General features: G+C 35.8%; 2 long non-coding RNA genes across 2 annotated transcripts; both read left to right on the forward strand.

The window, feature by feature from the left end:
* The first annotated feature begins 307 nt into the window (after nt 1-307).
* Nucleotides 308-1,431, forward strand: LOC117637683. Its single transcript, XR_004587219.1, has 2 exons — nt 308-1,047; nt 1,153-1,431. It is a non-coding gene; the product is annotated as an uncharacterized LOC117637683 (long non-coding RNA).
* An 8,266-nt stretch (nt 1,432-9,697) lies between these two features.
* LOC117637925 lies at nt 9,698-10,442 on the forward strand. Its single transcript, XR_004587246.1, has 2 exons — nt 9,698-10,002; nt 10,122-10,442. It is a non-coding gene; the product is annotated as an uncharacterized LOC117637925 (long non-coding RNA).
* The last annotated feature ends 6,404 nt before the right edge of the window (nt 10,443-16,846 follow it).

The raw sequence follows: 16,846 nt of genomic DNA on the forward strand, positions 1-16,846 counted from the left end.
TAAAGCCCAGTATAGCCCCTTGATAGTTCTGCCCTTGGATGGAAATCATATGAAAGATACAATTTACCTACTCCCTAATAATTTCGAACAATAAATTAATTAGATAAAAATAAAAATTATCCCCCAAAAGAAGCAATGTATTTATTAAGGGCGCTGATTTTCCCATTAAACCATCTATGAAAACAAGGTGCGCCTTACGGAAATCAGCCCCAAAGTATTACATGGTTGTTTTTCTAGCCCATGGTATTACCTCTTGAACATCACTATAAATGCAAGTCTCGTTTTTAGTTCCTAACGCACAATTGTTCACCTTCGTTAACATAGAATGCATAGCGTTCTTCTAAAAAAATAACGCTTTCGGGATGAAGCCCATCTTGCTCAGCGAAGAAGATGAATGCGAAGATGATGACAATGGAGATTCATATTCAATATTTCAAGTATCGGATTGGGGATTCACCAGAAAACTTGTCTCCTTGGTGCTATATATTTTCGAAGGTTTGTTGACGGACAATCTTTTTTAAGTTGAGCTGATTCTTTGAGTTATAATTTCACACTCTTTTCTAATAAACTGTCTTGAGTGATAATTTGAATTGATTTGGTTCTCTTGTCTCGTTATATACTTGATTATTTCTGTGTTTATCATACTTGGTTTTGCTTTCATGGTTGCCATTCTTCAGAAATATTAAGTTCAAATTGAAATACTATAAGTAGATTCAGTTATCACACACACATGAAGATGAGGGCCCATGAGTCGTAGCTCAAGGGAAAGGATGGGATGAGGTGAAATGTAGATTCTAGGTTCAATTCTCCGTGTAATTGAATTATAAAAGTTTGAGCATAAGGTCATATGTTCGATTGTCCCCTTTTCACCCCACTATTGCTTGTATCAAAAAAAGAAAAAAAAGAAAATACCATTGATGCACACGAACAACATTGGCATATGGGTTCTTTGAGTGGTTGGGCCTATCTGCAATCCATTACTGAAGAGAAATAGAGGCATGGAGAGAGAGCCATCAGTCCTTGAAGCTTGATTGGAAGCTTGGTTGGGTAAGCGCGTCAAAATTTTATATCCTCTCTTTAATCTTTTGTGCTTTTGTTTTTCTGGATCGACCTTAACTTCCTATGCTCATTTTTGTTCTTAAAATTTAACAGGTTTAGGCATTTAACCGCAAAATAAATATTATTTTTCATGACGAATTTAGAGGATGGCAAGGCCAGAAGGAAATCAAGACAAACTTGATGAAGGGTCAATGAGCAGTAGTGTGCACCCTTAAACTTGATGAGGTTTACTACTAGAAAACCTCTTAAAGTTTATTCCCATTAGACACACGTCTATTCTATTTCTAGACCATTTTGGAGTCCTAGTTGATCTTAGCGACATGTATATTTGTGATTTGCTTTTAGTGAAAAGAATACGCTTGATTTGCTCTCCGTGGACGTAGGGGTTGCCGAACCACGTTAAAGTCTCGTCTCGTTTTTATATTGATTTTTTTTTTCTTTTACTATCATTAATATACTAATTGTATGTGTAAGTAAACATAAACAAATTTTTTTATTTTTTTTTATTTTGGAATTAAAATATTATTCTAGCACTACCACATTGACACATGCAACAATTGAGGGCATATGATATTGATTCAAGAACTTATAGGCATCTTTCTTGGAACAAGTCTATAATTATTAATTTTTTTTTTTCTCTTACAGTTGTAATTTAACTTTAGCTTCATTTCAAATGAAATGAGTTGAAACACAGCTCGAATCATGAATTTAACTTTAGCCTATTTGGCCTTGTAAAATTACCCTTTTATTTGATAGGCCTATTCTAACATCTTCTAACAAAGTGGGATTCTATTATACCAAATAGGCATTGGAAATCCATTATTAAATCCTCACACAATTCTATCGCTGGTTCAACCAGTGCCACTATAGCAAATGATTACTGACAATCCATATAATTCGCACACAATCCTAATGACACTTAACCACAAGTTCTTTTGGTTCAAAGAGTGAACTAAAATAATGTTCATATAATACTTGGCATTTACAAATATGTGTCTTATTTTTTTAAATCCTTAGGGCTGACCCCTACCCTTACAAAAACGAGCATGTCGAGGCCCGCCCATAACATCATGCTAAGGCCACATGCCTATATAACCAATTAAGATAATATGTTAGCAGTAGATTACCTTAAATTCCATTGTTAAATGCATGTGTGATAATATGTTGTAGGTATACCTTTCTAGGTTAATTCTATTTTCTCGCTTATTTACTACGGCGACGAAGAATCAAATTATCATTATCATTATATTTAGAGTTTTTTAAACCCTGTACTTCTCTTTCTTCACCCCATATTTTAAATTCATCTCAACTTTTAATTCAAATATTCACAATTTCTAAGAAAATCACAATATTTTCCTAAACTAACCCTAAATAGACACCTAGCATAAAAAATACAAAAAAAACTCATCAACTTCAACCCCACACTCCACACCCCATACCCCACACCATGTTATCTTGCCCCCTACTATTCTAAGGCCACCTCCACCGCAGCCCATTTTGCCAGGGCAAGAGGCCCCCCAAGTGGGGTTTGGACCTCCAGCGCAGGAGAACTAGCCTGGGTCCCACTAGCCCGGGCAAGCCCAAAGGCAGATCTTGCCTGGGCTTCAGCCTGAAGGCGCTGACGTCAGCGATAAATAAAAAAAATAAAAAATAATGGATGTTTTCCCTAAAAATACATAACAATTTTTTTTTTAAAAAAATTCAATTTCTAAATTGTTTATATTTTGTTGCATATTCTTTTTTATTTTCTTGCCATTGCCCTAACCTTTTGGGTGGAACAAAAAAAGGCAAGGCTGCCACTATTCACGTGAATAGTGGCAACCTTGCCTTTTTTGGTTCCATCCCAAAAGGCTAAGGCTAGGGCAAGGGCCAATACTATTCATTGTACTTTATTTTCTATTTTTTTATACTTTAAACCATTAATTTTGATAAGTTCTTCAGATAATATTTTCGGTTGCCACATGTCATTATTTATTATAAAATTATCACATAAAATTTCAGATAACATTTTCGGATAAAATTTTTGAATTAAATTTTCGGATAAGATTTTTGGTTGCCAAGGGTCCATTATTTTTCAGAAAAGATTTTCAGATGAGATTCTCGGTTGCCACGTGTCTTATTTCATATAAAAATTTCAGATATTTATTTAAAAAAATTATAATCTCAAATTTCAGATAAGATTTGCACCCTCAAAAATTGTGCCATGTGTCCCATGTCAGATAAGATTTCAGATATTTAAAAAAAAATTATAATCTCATATTTCAGATAGATTTTTACCCTTTAAAATTGCGCCACGTGTCCCATGTCAGATAAGATTTTCAGATATTAAAAAAAATTATAATATTAGATTTCAGATAAGATTTTCGCCCTCTAAAATTGCACCATGTGTCATCTCTATCTTCTGAATCCTTCTATAAAACTACACCATCAACTCATATCTCTCACACCATATCTTATCAATTCCTTCATTTCTCAGATTTTACAAAACACATTCTACTCTCAATGTCAAACTTGAGGAGGGTGTTGGAGAGGCAAGAGCGAGAAGAGGAAGAAATTCGGCGTAGACGTGCTGAGGAAGATCGGGACGCCGATGAAGAAGAGGAAGAAATGCTTGTAGCGACGTGTATGCTTAATCAATCAAGGCAACACCACCGTCGTCGTGCCCCGAATGTGGACAGATGTAGGCAGTCTTGGGGTAAGAATCTGTTGGAAGATTATTTTATCCCAAATTCGTTATATCCTGTTTCTAAGTTTCGAGAGAGATATAGAATGCAGTCACATTTGTTCCAAAAAATCATGCATGATATTTGTAATTACGACACATACTTCATTCAGAAGTATGATGCTGTTGGAGTTTTGGGTCTTCTCCCAGAGCAAAAACTTACAGCTGCTTTGCGTATGCTTGCTTATGGGGCATCTGCAGAGCAGGTGGATGAGATTGCAAGGATGGGAAAATCAACTATCCTAGAGTGCTTGGTGAGATTCTGTGATGCAGTAGAAAATCTGTACACGAGGGAGTACCTTCGCAAACCTATGCCTAGGGACCTGCAAAGGCTTCTACAAAAAGCTGAGGCTCGAGGTTTCCCAGGAATGATTGAAAACTTTGACTGCATGCACTGGTAGTAGAAGAATTGCCCAACTGCTTGGCAAGAAGACTATGAGAATCGAAAGGGCCAAAAAAGTATAATTTTGGAGGCTGTAGCTTCATTCGACTGTTGGGTTTAGCATGCCTTCTTCAGAGTTGCCGGATCTCAGAATGACCTCAATATACTTGGTCAATCCCCAGTGTTCAACGATGTATTGCGAGGTCATTCCCCCCAGGTCATGTACCAAATCAATGATACCGTATACTCTGGTGTGTATTACCTTGCCAACGGAATTTATCCTAGGTGGACAACATTCGTGAAAACAATTCCGAATCCCCAATCTGAGAAGGAAAAAAGCTTTGCTGCCTTTCAAGAAGGTTATAGGAAAGACGTGGAAAGGTGTTTCAGTATCTTGCAAGCTCGTTGGGATATTATTACGGGTGTTGCTCGGATGTTTGATGGGGAGGTGCTGCGGAGCATTATTATGACTTGCATCATCCTTCACAACATGATTGTGGAGGATGAGTATGATTATGGTGCTCCAGAGGTGTTCGAATCGGATCCAATGAACACTGCCTTGACAAGGATTTATGAAAGGCCGATTGGACCAAATGGACATCCATTGGAGCACGAACCGTTAGTTCGGGATGGTTGATTCAACAACCCCATGCTTGATCGTTACCATGAAATGCAATCTTCTTATGTTTACGAGAGGCGTCAAGTTGATTTGATCGAGCACTTGTGGGAGATGAAAGGTAATCACAATGGATGAAGTCAAGATTAATGCTTTGTTTTCAAGTTTGCTTTATTTTGTGTGTGGTGTGGTTGGAATTATGTTTTGTTTTTAATTATGTTTTATTTTGTGTGTGGTGTGTTTGGAATTATGCTTTGTTTTTAATTATGCTTTTAATAATGCTTTGTTTTGTGTGTTGTTTGCAATAAAATAAGGTTTGTTTTCAATTAATCTTTGTTTTCATGTGCAAATATTTTTAATAAATAGTCATATTATTTAATGTTTTCTTTATTGAATAAAAGAGAAACACTACAACAATTCTTAATACATATGGCAAATCTTTCAATCCAACCTAATGGTTTTGATCATTTAACCAATTCGTATTACTTGGTCCGTCGTCATGGAAAAGTTTTCTTCTCATCACATTCCTTCGTTTCATCTTCCAATAGGACTTTGTTTCAGGAGACATATGAGTGGTATCCATGGCCATGATTTTCATCTCTCTATCCTCCATGTCTTGTTCTTGTGCTTGCTGCCTTTCAATTGCAAATACTTCATGTTGTGCCTTGTTCGCTTATTCTCTTTTCAAGTCTCTCTCAATTCTCAGTGCACTATTCTTAGCAACTTGCTCCAAAAATTGTGCACATTCATTGTTCGAAGTGCTCCCTTTCTTCGCCTTTGCTGCCTTTCTCCCAATAGGTCTCGGTGCACGTGGGAGTGGTGAGTCTTGATCCATTGGGGAGTCCAATGGCGAATCGGTTGCCGGCGAATCGTGAAGCGGCGTCTCATTCATCATAACCGGTGAAGCAGTGCAAATGATTTTGAATCTCGAACAATTCTTCACAATTTCCCAACATTGGTGACTCTGGAAACTTTTTTTTTCCTTGCCCCGTGGCACTAAACCACATTTGTGCTTGTACTATCTATTAAAAAAAAAAAATGCAACAAAAAAACATGAATATGGAAGAAACTATAAATAATTTGGAAATGCAAGAAAAAAATTGGATTATGCAACAAAATATAAACAAGAAATGCAAGAAATAAAATGATTATGCAAGAAAAAAATAAATATGGAAGAAAATATAAACAATTTACAAATGCAAAAAAAAAAAAAAAAAGATTATGCAACAAAATATAAATAAATTAGAAATGCAAGAAAAAAATATATGCTAGAAAAAAAAAGTTACATTAAATTGAATGAAACGAGAATTATAAATATTTTACCTTATCGGTAAGATTTTGACCGCTTCGAATGTTGCCCTTCGCTTTTGCCAAGGCATCCCTTCATTTCCCTAACTCTTTATTCAAAATTTTCCATCTGGACTGTAACACCATTTCCGTCCGAGTCGAACCGGATCTTTCAGCATATGGCTAACTTCATCTCATTGCTTGCTATAGGGCAATGACTAACTTTCACCCAAGACTCACACAACACAATATCTTCCACAGTAGTCCAAGCGCCTCCGGCTTCGACAGAAGAGGCCATTTGTTTAAATGTGAGTGGAATGGAAAAAAAAAATTGGAAGGTGAAGAGTTTGTATGAAGATTTGGTGTGAAAAGTGAATACAATTGATAGGTATTTATAGGGAAAAATTACAGTATTCTTTGGTATTTAAAAAAAAAAATTCTAATTTTTTTGGATTTTTTTTTGCCAAAAAAACGAGGGCCGTTGGATTTCTGGAAAAAAAAACCATCGCAGCGCCCAGAGAGCGCCAAGTGGCATTTTTCCGTTAGGCCCTGTCAGTGCTAACGCCAGCGAGCAAAAGTCAAATTTTTTTACCGTTGGCGCGTGAAATTCACTAGCCAACAATAAAAAAAATTTGAAATTACGGTCGCTGACGTCAGCATCTTCAGTCTTGAGCCCATGCAGATTTTGCCCTTGGGCTAGCCCAGGTTGGTGGGACCCATCGCTTGCCCAGGCTTCTCCTCGCGTGCTGGAGGCCTTTTGGGCTCGAATGGGGGGCCTTTTGCCCGGTTTTAGTGCAGGGGTGGACTTGTTCTTAGAATTAGCCTTTTGGGGTGGACATGCTCTAAGTTCACCTCAATCTCATAGTATTATAAAAACATAGTTAAATTGATACATAAGTTGAGTTCAATATTGTAACAAAAAAATATATATTAAAAATTAAAATTAAAAACTTGCCTATTAATCTTCTTCCTCTATCCATCCGAAAGGAGCCGCTGCCACCATTGGGAAGTTGAGGAGCAGTAGTAAATCGTTTGTTGATGGTTGTTGAACTCTTGTTTGGATCTTTCAACTTCATTCACATTAAAATCATGGCCAACTATTTCTTTGGCAATTAGGTCTGTTTCTATTCTTCCTATTCTCCCAAATTCTAATTATCTTTGACTTGTCTTATTATTAAGACCCTGGAAGAGTGCCAATTTGGGCTTTATCGTTGGTTGAAGTTCTGAAAGGATTGTGAGCCATTTGAACTCTAATCGATGAGTTTTTCAATCGAACTCTAATTTGAACTCTAATCGGTGATTAGAAAGCCGGAGGAAGAAGATGAAGAGTCCATAAAAATAAAAAGGTTTCCTTTGATCAAATATTTGTTTTATTATTCAATCGAAACAGGAAGGCCCAGGAAAATTGCTCTCATATAAGTTACCATAATCAAATATGAAGATTGGGAGTGTGAGGTGTGTATATAGATGTATTAGGGTTAAGTAATAAGTTGGATGTCTTTTTTGTCTTTTTACACAATAATAAAACTTAAGAGTTTAATGATTTAGGTATTGGAGTGAACAAAGAAAAGTGTGGGGTTTAAATAGAAAAACTATATATTTATTCCTTTTTTAGCTTCTTCTTTCAAGTGCAGGATAACCCCAAAGGGTTGCAATTTTTTTATTTTAAATTTTGTTCCTACCAATAGGGGCCCTAATAGTTAACAATATAGATAAAGTTTGAGTTAAGCATCTAGTAACGTCTAAACGGGTCCACGTAATGATCAAGAAACACTTATTAAACATGCTTGGAGAAACCGAGACTAGATAACATCAAAAGCAAACCCTACACGCATATTCAATTACTCATCTTCTTCAAAACTGGCGTTCTAGACTCTTCCTCTTTATAAATAAAAGGGACCGTGAATTGGTTTGTTTGTGGACAAACAAGTCATACCTTGATCTGCTATGCTATAGGTTTTTGTTTCCGTAAAGGAAATGATGCAAGTTTCCACGGTGTTTGAAGGGGAAGATGAAGCGGAAGATTGTCCTAGTAGTGATAAGAACAACATACTTTGCTCAAACATTGAATCAATGATTTACCAAAGGTATGTATTAACAATTTTTTTTGTTACTCTTTCTAGTCAACTTTCAATTTAAATTGTTGATCATAGTTTTAAGAGTTCAAATTTCCTATATTTCAATTTAATTCATAATTTCTCTTTTTGAAATTTTACCATACGATACATTTTAAAAAATCATTTTCTAGGCATAATCATTTTTTTTCTTCTAAAAATCCATAATAAAAAAAAATTCCTTGTTTCATATCTATAATCATAAAGAATAATGCTACTCTTACCACATTTGTATACCACATTCCTATACTAGTTTATATGACAAATGAGGTAGATTGTCACATCAATTAAAATTAAAGGACAGAAAAGTCGAACACATGGTCTTAAGTGTAGGAGGGATTGTTCTTAACTAATTGAGCTAAAAATTCATTAATTTTTTTGCTACAGTAAAAAGTCAGTTATTCAACTTTTTAGCTTTTTGTGTGTGCATATTTTTCATGGTTTATTTTTATATTTAAATTTTTTATAATAGGAACGCCTACTCTTACCTACTTGAGCTACAATACAAGCCCATTACTTATGAGATTTATAGTATTTAGCCAAGTCCTAAATGATTATTGTGTTATTAATTTTTACACATAATTATTTTTATTTATTTTTATAGAAGCGACACTGTGGAGACAGAATCAAATATACAACCCTTGCAAATTAAACGCGAAAACCAGTGGCTCCCACTTGCTTTTTCGTCCCCCCTTCCACCACCACTTCCAGTTTCTTCTTAATTACCTTTCCATTTTCAATAACAAGTTTTTTTTAAAAAAGGCCGTTGTGCTTGTTTCTCACTGCTACAAGCTTTTAAAACTGCACACGTTTCTCAATCTCCTGCCACGGCCCTCTGCATGATTGTTTGCTACGTAAAATCTGCCATGCTGCTACATTTCTCTTTACAGCCGCTATAAATAGAGGGCCCTCCGTTCCTCGCTGGCAGCCTAGAAGCTCCGCCATGATCAGTTGACGGTCTGTTATTGTTCATCTTGCCTATTTTCTCAGTAAAATAGACATATGGAGAGGCAGCAGACTATAACTTTGATTGGAGGTCACTTCTTCCTTAAAAGCATGGGTTACGAAAGATATAAAGATTGTCCATAAGAACAACATACTTTGGAATCAATGATTTACCAAAGGTATGTATTATTTGTTACTCTCTAGTCAACTTTCTTTATAGTTTTAGTCGAAATTTTTACGATACATTTTTCATTTTCTAGGGTAAAGAATAATTTCTTCATTTGTATAATCCTTGTTTTCGAACACATGGGTGTAGGAGGGATAACTAATTGAGTTTTTTTGCTTAAAAAGTCAGTTATTCAAAGCTTTTTGTGTGTGCCAACTCTTACCTACTTGAGCTACAAGCCCATTACTTATGAGATTTATAGTATTTAGCCAAGTCCTGCACAGCGACACTGTGGAGACAGAATCTCAAGCTGAAAACCAGTGGCTCCCACTTGCTTTTTCGTCCCCCCTTCCACCACCACTTCCAGTTTCTTCTAATTCCTTTCCATTTTCAATAAAAGAAAGGCCGTTGTGCTTGTTTCTCTGCTACAAGCTTTTAAAACTGCACACGTTTCTCAATCTCCTGCCACGGCCCTCTGCATGATTGCTACGTATCTGCCATGCTGATCTCCATTTCTCTTTACAGCCGCTATAAATAGAGGCCATGCCCTCCGTTCCTCGCTGCAGCAGCCTAGAAGCTCCGCCATGATCAGTTGACGGTCTGTTTTGTTCATCTGTGTGTGCCTATTTTCTCAGGAAAATAGATCACATATGGAGAGGCAGCAGACTTTGAAACTTTGATTGGAGGTCTACTTCTTCCTTAAAAGCATGGGTACGACAAGATATACACATAATATCTCTTTTTATATATTTTTCCTCTTCTTCTTTAATTAGTTTTACGTTTTTCTTTTCTTCTGGTTAATTTTTCTGTAATCTTTCTTGTTTTAACAGGTGAAGGGATGATTTGAATCAAACCAAACCCAGCTAATAAAGGATGAGTTAAGGCTTCGACCTCAGCTGAAGGCTCTGCCATAGAAATGGGTGTTGGCGTGGGAGAGTAACTATATCTATAGAAATGGTTATGTTGTATTACATCTGGCCAGGAGGAGACCTTTATAAAAGTGTCTCTTGGCATCACAAATGTAATATTTATGAATAAAATAAGTGTTACAATTTGAATGCTTACCTTTCCGTACGACGATGTATTCTCCCAGATATATATATTTGTTCATGGCAGTTTAAATGAAAAGAAGAAGAAGAGATATTTAGTCATATATTATTTTTAGCATTAATGATATAAATAAATTTTATATAATTTAATTTTTATAAATAAAGTTAAAAAAATTTAAAAATGAAAGTTGGTTTATTAAATTTAATTTTGATTATTAAATTACTTTGATGTCTTATTGATTGTTTCGAGTTTTTTTTAGAAATTTTCTATTTAAACCTCATATTCTCTTAGTTCACCCTAATTTTTAATTTAAAATTTACAATTTCTAAGAAAACCCACAATCTTTCCAAACTACCCTTAAATACACTCAAACTGAAAAAATAAGAACTAAAAGAGATTTTCTATTTAAACCCCACAATTTTCTTTGTTCCCAGCAAAAAAAAAAAAAATACAAATAAATGAAACTCCAAATCCGAAATTTAATACTTTCTAGAGAAAGAGAACAACTTTACCTCTCTCCCAGAACTGTAACTGGAATTCTAACACTTGGGTCTTGTTGAGAGAGAGAAAAAGAGAGAGAGAGAGAGAGAGAGAGAGAGAGGGGAAGAGAGAGAGTTCGTAAACAAGAAGATGGAAGGAGGTTTCTAAAACTTAATATGAAGAGTGGTGAGGTGTATGTATAGATGTACTAGGGTTAATTATTAAGTTAGATGACCTTTTTTGTCTTTTTACACAATAATAAAACTTACAGCTTAATGATTTAAGTATTGGGGTGAACAAAGAGAAGTGCGGGGTTTAAATAGAAAATTTCTTTTTTCAATGAGGTTTTGGGGTTGGGTTTGTTTAAAGAAATCGATGACAGTTTTGTAATTTATAAGAAGTTTAAAGTCTCTTTTTTATGTTGTAAATGAATTTTGGGTGTATTTTTAAAGTTAATTTTATATAAGGTATTTTTATAATTTTGGTTCCTGTATTGGGTATAATAGTGAATCTAAAAAAATATGCATATAAAAGCCGGTAATTTTGTAAAATTACATATATAAAGCCGTAAAATATTTGCAAGTCCCTTAGCATGCTGATCCCCAACCAAAATAATAAGAAAGAAGAACACGCTGCAGGCAGAATGGCTGATTTACTGTGGAGTTGGGTTGCTTTTCCCTTTCTTCCCGTCCCCCAAAAAAATAATAAAAACGAGAATCTCTCTCTCTCTCTCTCTCTCTCTCTCTCTCTCTCTCTCAATGAGCTCTAGATGGGTAACGGACAAAGCTCATTACAGACTTGCGAACAAAACACAAACTGCACTCAAAGGCGGGAGTTACAAAGAATCTTAATTGAGTGTTTTTGACCTCTACTACGTGACCGTTTCAAATTAATCCAAGTCTTTCTATAACCTCTCCTTTGCATGGCAGCCATTTGTGAACGATTCTATGTGTTCTTCAGCAATGCATGCCAGCCATTTGTACATGATATTCTGCGTTCTTCATTCATGCATGGCAGCCATTTGTGTTCTTCAGCAATGCATGACAACCATTTGTATATGATATTCTGCGTTCTTCATTCATGCATGGCAGCCACGTTTTGTAATTTTCAAAGGAGTGGTAGACCTTAATTTCGTACGGCCTTTATTGACATGTCATGTCACCAAGCCTATGATATTGTGCCATGCATTTAACACAAAGTGATAAAATATGAATATATTTTGAATACTTTAAGTTTATTGTATTTTTCTTTGTAAAAAGGTATATATAGGAGTTTATAATGGTGTTTTATAAAAAAATACATACAGAAATTAATTAGGAGAATATCTCCTAATTATATAAGGATGTGTCAACTATATGAAACAAGAAAATAAATCACCTAATTAACTTAGGAAATAAATCTTCTTGATTTAGTAGGTTAACTCATGTTAACACTCCTCCTTAAGTTGGTGCATACACATCACCAATACTCAACTTGGTAAGTAAGTCATAAAACACTCATCCACAGACAGCTTTTGTCAAGACATCTGCTAACTGATCTTCTGACTTGACAAAGGGTAGGCATATAATCTTGTTCTTAATTTTTTCTTTGATGAAATGCCTATCCGCCTCACATGTTTGTTCGATCTTGTTAAACTAGATTATGAGCAATATCGATCACTTACTTGTTATCACAATGTAACTGAATGGCCTTCTCTGGTTTAAAACTCAATTCTGTCAAGAGTCCTATTATCCACAATAATTCACAAACTCCTTGAGCCATACCTCGATATTCTGATCTGTACTAGACCGAACCACATTTTGTTTTTTTTACTTAGCCAAATGACTAAATTACCTCCAACAAATGTAAAATAACATGATGTAGAGTGTCTATCTGTAATGGAACTAGCTCAATCAACATCTGTATATCCAACAACTTCAAGATTTCCATTCTTTGAGAACATTAATCCCTTTCCAGGGGCTGACTTTAAGTATCTTATTATCGAATTAACTGCATAAATTGACTAACGACACTCACAACATATGCAATATTTGATCTTGTATGTGCCAAATATATCAACCTTCCAACAATGCGCTAGTATTGTTCCTTATTGGTTGGCAAACGGCCCGTGTGAAGTGTTTCATCTCAATAGGTGTGTCAGCAAGCTTACATCCTAACATTCCTATTTCAGTGAGTAGATCCATCACATACTTTCTTTGAGGCAGAAAAATACAAGTTTTTGACCTTGCTATTTCAATTCCGAAGAAGTATTTCAGAGCACCTAAATCCTTCATCTCAAATTCCTAAGACAAATACTTTTGTAGCTTATGTTGCTCTCCTATGTTGTGCCCCACTTACGACCATGTCATCCACATAAACAATTAATGCAATGATTTTTCCTCCATCACACTTCAAGAACATGGTGTGGTCTGAATTACTTTGAGTGTATCCAAAATTCTACATGAACTTAGTAAATCTTCCAAACCATGGCCTGAGAGATTGTTTCAACTTAGCGAATCTTTACCAAATTCAACTTTATTTTCTTGGCTAGAACCTAACCCAGCTATTTCCTTCATCCTGTGGAAAATTTCACTACCAACATTTATCACTGGTTTAGGGACAACATTCATAACTATTTTAGGAATACCATTTGAGATTGTTTTAGGGATAACATTTGTGACAGTCTTAGGGATATTTATGATCGTTTTAGGGATAACATTTATGAGTTTAAAGTCTTCACTAGAGAGAATATTGGGTTGATTTTGAGAGAAATGCAGAGGGTCATGGTTATTAGCTTCAAGTTAACGCAAATGCAGAGAAATGCAGAGAATATTGGGTTAATATGTAATGGAAAAGTTGAAAAAGACAATTGTCTTCTTTGATAACTAGTTTTCTCAACCAAAGGTTAAGTGACTTCACTATTAAAAAAAAAAACTATGGGCATTGGATATTGGTGTTTACAAAAAGACTTGTATTTGCTAAATATGAAGCCTAATATGAGAATATTTGTTTGCGAGAATTTTCTGTATGTTCCTCTCCTTGTAGGAGGTCATATTTATAATACAATGGAGCCCTAGTGGCCAAGCAAATAATGAATTCATGTTTCTATTTACAGTAGGAAATCAGGAATTAAAGTAAATTAAATATAATTATAATGGGAATCCTTGGTGTGTAAGGAAAGAAAGTCAATGGTCCACAAGTCACGCCAACACTTCCCCTCATGTTGGTGCATAGATGTCCCCAATGGTCAACTGGTCTAGTAAATTGTGGAACGCCCTATTGGAAATTGCCTTTGTCAAAATATCCGTCAATTGATCCTTGAACTTTACAAAAGGAAATTGAATCACTTTAGCTTTGAGCTTCTGTTTGATATACTGTCGATCTACCTCAACATGTTTGGTGCGATCATGTTGAACTAGATTATGTGCAATAGCTATTGCAGCCTTGTTGTCACAAAAGATATTCATTACAGATGTAGGTCTATACCCAAGTTTAGTAAGCAACCGCTTTAACCAAATGAGTTCGCAAATTCCTTTGGTCATACATCTAAACTTGGCTTCTACACTGGATAAGGTGACCACCTTCTATTTCTTGCTCCTCCATGTAACCAAATTACCAACCACGAATGTGAAGTAACTGGATGTGGATTTCCTATCTGTTATACTTCTAGCCTAATCTATATATGTGTAACCATTAATATTCAGATGACCATATTTTGATAACATAAGTCATTTTTTTGGTGCAGACTTCAAATATCTAAGTATCCGAAGAACTGCATTCATATGGTCTTCACTCGAAGAATGCATAGATTGACTGACGACGCTCACTGCATAAGCATTGTCTGATCGAGTATAAGACAAGTAGATCAATCTTCCCACTCACCTTTGGTATCTTTCTTTTTTAGTTGGAACTTGATCCGGGTATTCTCCAAGATGATGATTCCGAACAATAGGAGTGTCTATAGGTTTGCAATCTAGCATTCATGTGTCTGTCAACAAGTCCAAGACATATTTCCTTTGAGAGAGAAATATGCCTTAATTTGAGTCCACCTAGATTCTTCATCTTGAATTCAGTATCGAAAGAGTCTTGTAGTTGAGATATTTCCTGTTTATCATTCCCAGTAATAATCATGTCGGCCACATAGATTATTAAAGTTGTTATCTTCCCTTTATGATGTTTCAAGAATAGAGTATGATTTGAGTTACTCTGTCTGAAACCATTGTTCTTCATTGCCATGGTGAACTGCCCAAACCATGCATGTGGTGATTGTTTCAATTCATACAACGCCTTTCATAATTTGCATATTGTTTCAATCTGAGTAGTATTATATCTAGGAGGAATGTCCATATACACCTCCTCCGTGAGTTCTCCATGTAGGGAAACATTCTTTACATCAAATTGGTGTAGTGACCAGTCCAAATTAGTTACAATGGACAGTAAGACTCAAACTGTGTTTAATTTTACAACTGGTGCAAAGGTTTCTTCATAATCTACACCATAAGTCTGTGTGTACCCTTTCGCCCCAAGTCTTGCCTTGTATCGCTCGATAGATCCATCAACTTTGTGTTTTATGGTAAACACCCATCTACATCCGACAATCTTTTTCCCTTGTGGTAAAGTTTTCAGTGTCCAAGTCTGATTCTTCTCAAGAGCTTTTATCTCTTCCTTTATAGCTTGAACCCACTTAGGATCTTTCATCAGCAACCTTGGTTGGGATATGAGTAGCAGACAACTGATGGACAAAGGCCTTGAGTGGTACAGACAGCTTCTCAGTAGATACATGATTCGCAATTGATACTTTGATGTCTTGCCAATATTAGGTGAATAATGGTTTGGTGGCTTCCCACGATTCCGCCTAAAAGGTAATTGGTACCCAATAGATTTATCCTCTAAATTCACAAGTGTAGTAGGAGTAAGTACCTCAAGGATATTCTCAGGAGACTAGTTCATTGGTACTGTTGAGTTAGAGGGGATTTTCATCTTGTTGTTCTGTATTGTCTGTAGGTGTGGGACTTGGATCATAAACATCTTCGCAGGGGTCAAACGTGTTAGGTAATTGATCGTTGTGAATGGGCGATTAATCTCTTTCCAGCTGAGAGCAATCTCGTGCTCCAGACTCAGGACGATCAATTGTTTTTGTACATAGACGAATTTCTTCATTTTCCAAGTTACTCTAATTCTGCTATTCACTTCGTATCTCCCCTGGAGTGTAAAATTGGATGATGGGTCATGGAAGAACATCTCATATTCCAGAAATATCATATCCAAAGTGACATAGGTACGTCGTGTAGGAGGGTGATAATAACGGTAACCTTTCTGATGAGTGGCATAACCTACAAAAACACAACGAAGTGCACATGGATCAAGTTTGCTATGTTGATTTTTGTAGAGATGAACGAAGGCCACACATCCAAAGATTCGGGGTGTAAGTACCAAAACATAGGGCAGTGGCCCGTGTTGTGCAAGCACTTGTAAGGGGGTTTTAAAGGTCAATACACTAGAAGGCATGCGGTTGATCAGGTGAACTGCGGTGACAAGAGCATCATCTCAATGATGGCGAGAAACATGAGCCCCAATCAGAAGTGCTCGGGCAGTTTCAAGAAGATATAAATTCTTTCGTTCAGCAATACCATTTTGTTGTGGTGTTTGAGGACAAGTCGTCTCATGAGTAATTTCATGTTGTTGGAAGTAAGTCTGAAAGTCATGATTGACAAATTCTTCATCATTGTCTGAGCGAAGAATCTACATATGAGCATTGAACTGAGTTTTCATCTGTTTGTGGAAGAACTGAAAACGGAAAAACACTTCATTTTTTTTCTTCAACAAATAAAGCCATGTCATCTGTATACAATTATCTACGAATGTGAAAAACCACCGAACGCCAAAAGGAGCAGTGATAGGTGAAGGTCCCTAGACATCAGAGTGAATTAATGTGAACGAAGTAGCACACTTGTTCGTAATCAACGGATAGGGCACACAGTGAATCTTGGCCAAAATACAAGTATCACATGTGAAGTCGGAGTTCTTGAAACTTGAGAATAAATCT

This window comes from Prunus dulcis, chromosome 8 (assembly GCF_902201215.1).
Source record: "Prunus dulcis chromosome 8, ALMONDv2, whole genome shotgun sequence".
In the NCBI taxonomy this organism is placed as follows: Eukaryota; Viridiplantae; Streptophyta; class Magnoliopsida; order Rosales; family Rosaceae; genus Prunus; species Prunus dulcis.